Below are 6,550 nucleotides of genomic sequence, written 5' to 3' on the forward strand. Positions count from 1 at the left end.
CCTCTACCTACTCATGAGAAAAAAAAAATTAGACAAATTCTAACTGAGAACTATTCTGCAAAATAACTGTCCTCCCCTGTTCATGAAAGACTGAATTGGTATTCCAAACTGAATAGACGCAGAGACAGGACAAGCAAATACAATGTGGGATCCTGGATTGGATCCTGGACGAGAAAGACAACAATAGTAGAAGAACAGGTGAGATTAAAATAAGATCTGGCGGCTACTTAGTCTTATGTTAATGTTTATCTTCTGGTTTTAACGATTGTCCTGTGCTTATGTAAAATAATAAGATCAGGAGAAACCGAATGAAACGGGTGCAGAGCTCCATGTAGTATTTTTGCAACTTTTTTTGTAAGTCTAAAATTGTTTCAAACTAAAACAGAAAAGAAAGAGAGCTTCTGAATTCAATGAAGGTATTCCTTCACCTTTAGATTTATGCAATGAAGTAGGCAGAAGTTATGGAGAAGATAAAATTTGTAACGTGACATTAAATATTTTGTAGCATATATTAGGTAGATAATTCCTAATTGACTAAATATAGTTTCTAGGTCTGTTTTAATAAAAGGTTAGACATTGAACGTTTGATTAGGAATTGAATACTCTAACACGACTTTAAATCTGTGGAAAAATAATTTTCAGCTAACATAATTTTGACTTATGTTGCGTTTTCTAGAAGAGTAATCTTCCACAAAAGCGAATGGTCCGCAAACTAGTCACATTTATCAGAGACGAAATAGACCGATAGAATCCGACTTTCAGGGAGGTGTTCTTGCCATCTTGATTTTTTTTTCTGATTACAAGTCATCACTAATTTAAATGGATAAGTTTAATTGCCGCAAAAATATAGTCACCATCCTGAAGCGCTTTTCTAGCACCTATCTGGCATTATTCAAGAACGGAGTGAATAAAAATAACAGAAAAGAAAGACAAAGCCTGATTCAATTCTGGATTCTGAAAATAACTTTCAATCCCAAAGTCTCCGAATCAACAGGGGCATTCTTTGGGAAAACGCATTACCTGAAAGAACACTTTCGTTCATTCGGAAGTCTGTATTACAGAGCCAAGGAAGATGGATGGGAACATGCATGAGTCTCCTAAGGGAATGAAGTTGGGTGCAGATGTGATTCCTGTCCAATTTGGGTGACGGATGTATTCCCACCTCCCGTGCTGTAAAATACCAGTCTACTGATTTTGGAAAGCACAGAGACCTTAGTACTCGGAAATGAGAACCAAAATGGTGTGATATTGCGTGTGATTGTCAGCATGTGTGGTGGTGTAAAGCACCTGCAGGAACTCCGGTGAATGTGTGAATATCACTTTTCTTCGGCAACACTAAAGATGGGTAGAAGCGAACATTTAGGTAGTGCTTGCCACGTGCTGAGCTCTACGCGACACACTTCCCACATTAACTCCTGTAATCGTCACCACAGCCCTGTGAGGTAGATACTAATGGTAAGTCCCACTTTCCAGATGGAGAAACTGAGGCCCAGTGGCACATGTGGGCAGTCTGGCTCCAGAGTTAGCTTTCTAACCACCACACCATATTCAGTGTGGTTCCGGGGTTGCTTCCTTGCTGTGTTATGTCCAATTTTCTCTTCTGGCCACGTGCTATCCATTTCCTGTTGGTTCTGGATATAAAGTAATTATAGACAACATTTTATAAGCACTTTGTATAAATGAAATCATTTAATCCCCATCACAGATGTGTGAATTTTAACGTCTCCATTTTGCAAACTGAGCTTCAGTAACAGTCTTAAGGTCAGACAGCTTAATAATTAGCAGCGGTGGGAGTCACTTTTAGAAAGGCGCTGAGGCGGAGCTCCTATTCTCAAACACTGTGCTCCGTGCTGACTTCGGAGAATGTGGCAGGTTGCTACCTACCCACCCCCACTCCCCATTTGTTCTTTTCTTCTTCTGTTATCATGGAGTTTTTGGTAAATCCAAGGCTACTCTGCTTGGACTTCATTTTCCAGATGCCCTTGAAACTGGATTTGGCCATGAAACTGAACTCTAACCAAGGACATGTGAGCAGAAGCGATGTCTGCAACTTCTATCAAAAATTGCTTACTGGACTCCCCTTCTTCCTGTGGGGGAAAGCAGAGCTGCCAAGCTGGCACGGATTTGCCAGACCGTGCTACGAAATTTCTTCTGATGAAGGATAAGTTGCAGTCTTTAAACAACTACTCCCTCCTACCCCATCTGAAGGATTCTGATGACAGGAGTATTTCCTGCATTCTGACAAAGACTTTGGTTGTTATTGTTATAGTACCTTAGCTTCTATCATAATATCAAATGGTCAATAGTCGTGTACCAGAACCAAATACAATTGTCCAAGTGTCACCTATTAATCCAGGATCTAAGCATATTGAGAACAACTGTTGCCTAGAGATATTCTAGGTTCAATGGTTTATGAACAGAAATAATGCTATTTATTCGGCTATTATTTTCCAATGATCTGTGTAACTTTTATCAAGCATTGATTAAAAATTATGTGGCAGAATACTACTCAATGACACAGAAGGAAGATGTTCAAGATATTTTTGAGTGAAAAAAGTGTCCTACAAAATAAATAAAGTGTGACCCCTGTTTTATTATAGTATATCTCATTATGTTGAGTAATTACAGGTTTTTATTTCCTCTTTTTTTGACTTATCTGTATTTACAACATTTTTCTTTAATGAGTTTGTATTATTTTTATTAAAAATTTTAAAACATGAAATAAACGTGGAATATAACATAAAACATCCACACACACACATCCCCACACACACATCAATATAGGCTTCTCTAACAAATAAAGCTCCAAAATGCTATGACATAGAGAACTAGAAGGTCAGCTGTTGCTTATGTCCCAGCTCAGAATGCAGATTCCAGGTTGGTCGGTGGGGGCTCTACTCCATGCAGTCATGCAGGGGCTCATGCTGACAGAGGTTCTGCCATACTGAACCAGTGGCTTCCAAGTCACCAGTCATCTTCATCCTCATGAGCAGAAATAAAGAAAGGACATGGAGAAATGTGCACAGCAGGCTTTTTAGGGTCTGGCCTGGAAGGGGCACACATTCTACTTGCATTCCATCATCAAGAACTCAGTCTTGCCATACCCACCTGCACACCATCATCATTAATTAACCTATGAGGTAATATCATTGCTCCCAGCTATTCATTCAAGTTAAAAAAATGATTGAGTATGAATTTTTATTGTTCATTCTTGGACTATTTTTTGGTTCAAACGTAGTGCTGCTAAAGGATAATTTATCAATTTTCCTGTCAAAATTTTTTTCCATAAAGAGCAGGGAATGAGAATCTTTCTCTCCCAAAAGATTCAGGACTTAGCCTGTTATTACTTTTTTTTAGGTTTGTAACAATCATACTGATTCACTTTGTTGTTATGCCCTAACTAAGTTTCATTTCCAAGCGTGTGGCACCTGTTATTTATAGGTCAGGAAAATAGTTGACATTCAGTCTTGTCTCTAGGGTGAAGCTAATGAATGGTAAGATTGGCTCATGGTGAATAAATTAGTTTTGAAACCATGGAATTCATAAGTTTGATATTTTCTTTCTTTAAATCCCAGATTGCTATCTGTGAGTCCATGCTGTTTGCTTTTTGATTTTATAGATCACATGAAATGAGCTCTTTGCAACTTCATCCCTGCCCTCTTCCTTTCTATTCTCTCCTCAAGCAAAGAGGTAGGTTTTTTTTTAAAGGTTCTTAGATGTTATTTGCTTTTTTTTTGAGAGAGAGAGAGAGCAAGCATGTGCAAGTGTCGGGGGAGGGACAGAGGGAAAAGGAGAGAGAATCTTAAGCAGGCTCCACGCCCAATCCAGAGCCCGGCAGGGACCTGGATTTCAGGAACCAGAGATCATGAACTGAGCTGAAATCAAGTGTCCGATGCTTAATGGACTGAGCCACCCAGCCACCCCCAAGGGGTAACTTGTTAAATACTGAATACAGTCCAAAGAATTATGTGAGATGTGTTTCCTCTGGTGATGGTAACAACAAATTTCTTCTGATCAAGGATAAGCCACAAGTCCGTAAGCAATTTCTCCCTCTCATCCCATCTGAAATATTCTAAGTACAGAAATATTTCCTGCAGTCCGACCATATTATTCTGGTGATAACACAGAGGGCCTGGGTTAAAAGACTTGGAACTCTGAGTCTGGAGAGTAGGAGTGAGGGATAGATAGCCTTGAAGCTTTTAAGAGTTAGGGTTAGGAAAAATTAAAGATTGTGAACAATGTTTTGAAAGCTAATTTGCATCTCAATGGACAGGCAAGAAAGGAACTAGAATCAGAAATGTATGGCTTTAAACAAATGGAAGTCACTAAGAGTGGGAAGTCCAATGCTCTAGAACCTGTCAAATCTGGTACTTCCCAACATATCCCTCCCCATTATTCATGTATTCTCCTTTTCCTTCTCCATTCCCTTTCTTGCCCATTTCCCTTTCACACCTACTTTTCCCTGGTACCATTCTGAACTATTTACACATCTTTGTCACACCTTAAAATGGCCATGAAATGGAATAATCTAAAATACATACATTTATTTACAAACATTTTAAGCATTGAATATCAGTGCTTGTTAGGTCCCAGGTGTCCAAAGATGAATAAAATATACTTCCTGATCTCAGATAGCTCACAGTCTATTTGGTCAAATACTTCCACTCTTTAGGAGTGTGAAGGGTGGAAAAGTTAATTTTGCCAGGGAGAATCAAGGAAGATCCCAAGGAAGATGGCACTTAGGCTTGGGTCTCAAAAGGTAAGTAGAATTTTGCCAGGCAGAAAAAGAGAGAACTTTTCAGGCGGAGGGAATAGCATGTAAACTTTTTTTTTCTTAAAAAAGATTTCCGAGTACTAAATGAACATCATCAAGAATTATCACAGAAAGAATTTCCTCTCTCATTTTTCATGAGGGACATTAACCTAATGATGTCAAAGTAAGCTTTTCCTATCCAGATTCCAGTTAGCTTGGATTCCAGCTTGGATTCCAGTCATCTGAACACCAAGAACCAGTGAACAAAAGAATGTGAGTTGCCAAAAATGTTGTGGCAAAGTTTCTCTGTTTATTGACTAATCACTCAGTCAGAGCCTCTTTCTGGATATGACGGACATCGTTCTAACAAAGTCATACGGGATGGGGGTAGGGAAAGGCTCTAAAGTGAGGGGCTCTTTCAGGCAGGCTTGCTAGGAGTGGTAAGAAAGGGCTAGTATGCGGAAGAATGGAAGGAGCTAGAAAAACCAGCAGTGGGCTCAGCAGCTCCAGTCACAGCTGTCCAGGAACAGTGAGTGAAAATGCAGAGAATTTGGCATGCCTTGGTCAGCTCTACACAGTTAACTAACTGCACTGCTGTTCATAGTGATGATAACAGGTTATTTACAAAGGAGATTAAATTCAGTTCCGTGTGTTCAGTCTTAGAAAGCAGTTTATAATTAACTTTAGAAAGATTGCTACTTAAAGTAGTTACACGGTTTTTTTGTTTTGTTTTTGTAAAGGTGCTGTTGTAACCTCAAATAGTCTGCTATCCGGCTCTATTAATTCCTTGCAAGGTTTTATGGTTTTATTGAATATTATTGAAGATCATTACTACTTACATGTTGCCTTTTTAAAAGACAGTTTTTTAAAAAAAACTCTTCTATCCATCTTTATGTCTCACCCCAAACAGTTAGCTGGCAGGACCCGGAGAGGTACAGGCCCTGAGCCTTGTTCCTGCCCATTGAAAAAGCCATCTCCAAGCTTGGGGCTGTGGTGGGCACATTGCTGAGCTGGGGTCTGCTGCCAGGCAGTGGAGTCATGTTCAAGAGGAAGCATCGCATTAAACCAGCTATGTTTAGCTTCAAATGAAAATTTAAAGCATTTTCAAACCCATGTTTACATTTAACTACCATTTGTTTATGTAAAAGAATCATTGTTAATGGAAAAGATGCTGGCAAGCAACATCTTAAATTAGAATGAATAATTAAAGCCTTGGCATGACCACTTCTGAACGTGTTGCTGAAAGCCAGAGCCTCCTTTACCACCTCTTTCTGGATTGTTCCCCATTGCTCAGGCTCTTGCCATGACTAATTTAATGGGCCATGCAACAGATCCTTACTCAGTAGTCAATGGGAGAAACATGCAAGGAAATCGGGGGTAGGCAGAGATGAAAAATGCATTTCCTTGCTTCTCAAAGAGTTTGGTGGGGAGAGAAAGATGTTCACAGAGAATTCGGGTCAAGGTATAATGTGAAGAGCGTGATAAATGCTACTAGCAAAATGCTATTGGAATAGTTGGAGTGAGATTATTTTCAGCCAGGCAGTCCGGGACTTAGAGGCCCAGGGAAGCTTTCGTAAACAAAGAGTATTGAAGCTGGGGGGCGCCTGGGTGGCTCAGTCATTAAGCGTCTGCCTTTGGCTCAGGGCGTGATCCCAACGTTCTTGGATTGAGCCCCACATCAGGCTCCTCTGATGGGAGCCTGCTTCTTCCTCTCCCACTCCCCCTGCTTGCGTTCCCTCTCTCACTGGCTGTCTCTCTCTCTCTGTCAAATAAATAAATAAAATCTTAAAAAAAAAA

This window comes from Ailuropoda melanoleuca, chromosome 7 (assembly GCF_002007445.2).
Source record: "Ailuropoda melanoleuca isolate Jingjing chromosome 7, ASM200744v2, whole genome shotgun sequence".
Taxonomy (NCBI): domain Eukaryota; kingdom Metazoa; phylum Chordata; class Mammalia; order Carnivora; family Ursidae; genus Ailuropoda; species Ailuropoda melanoleuca.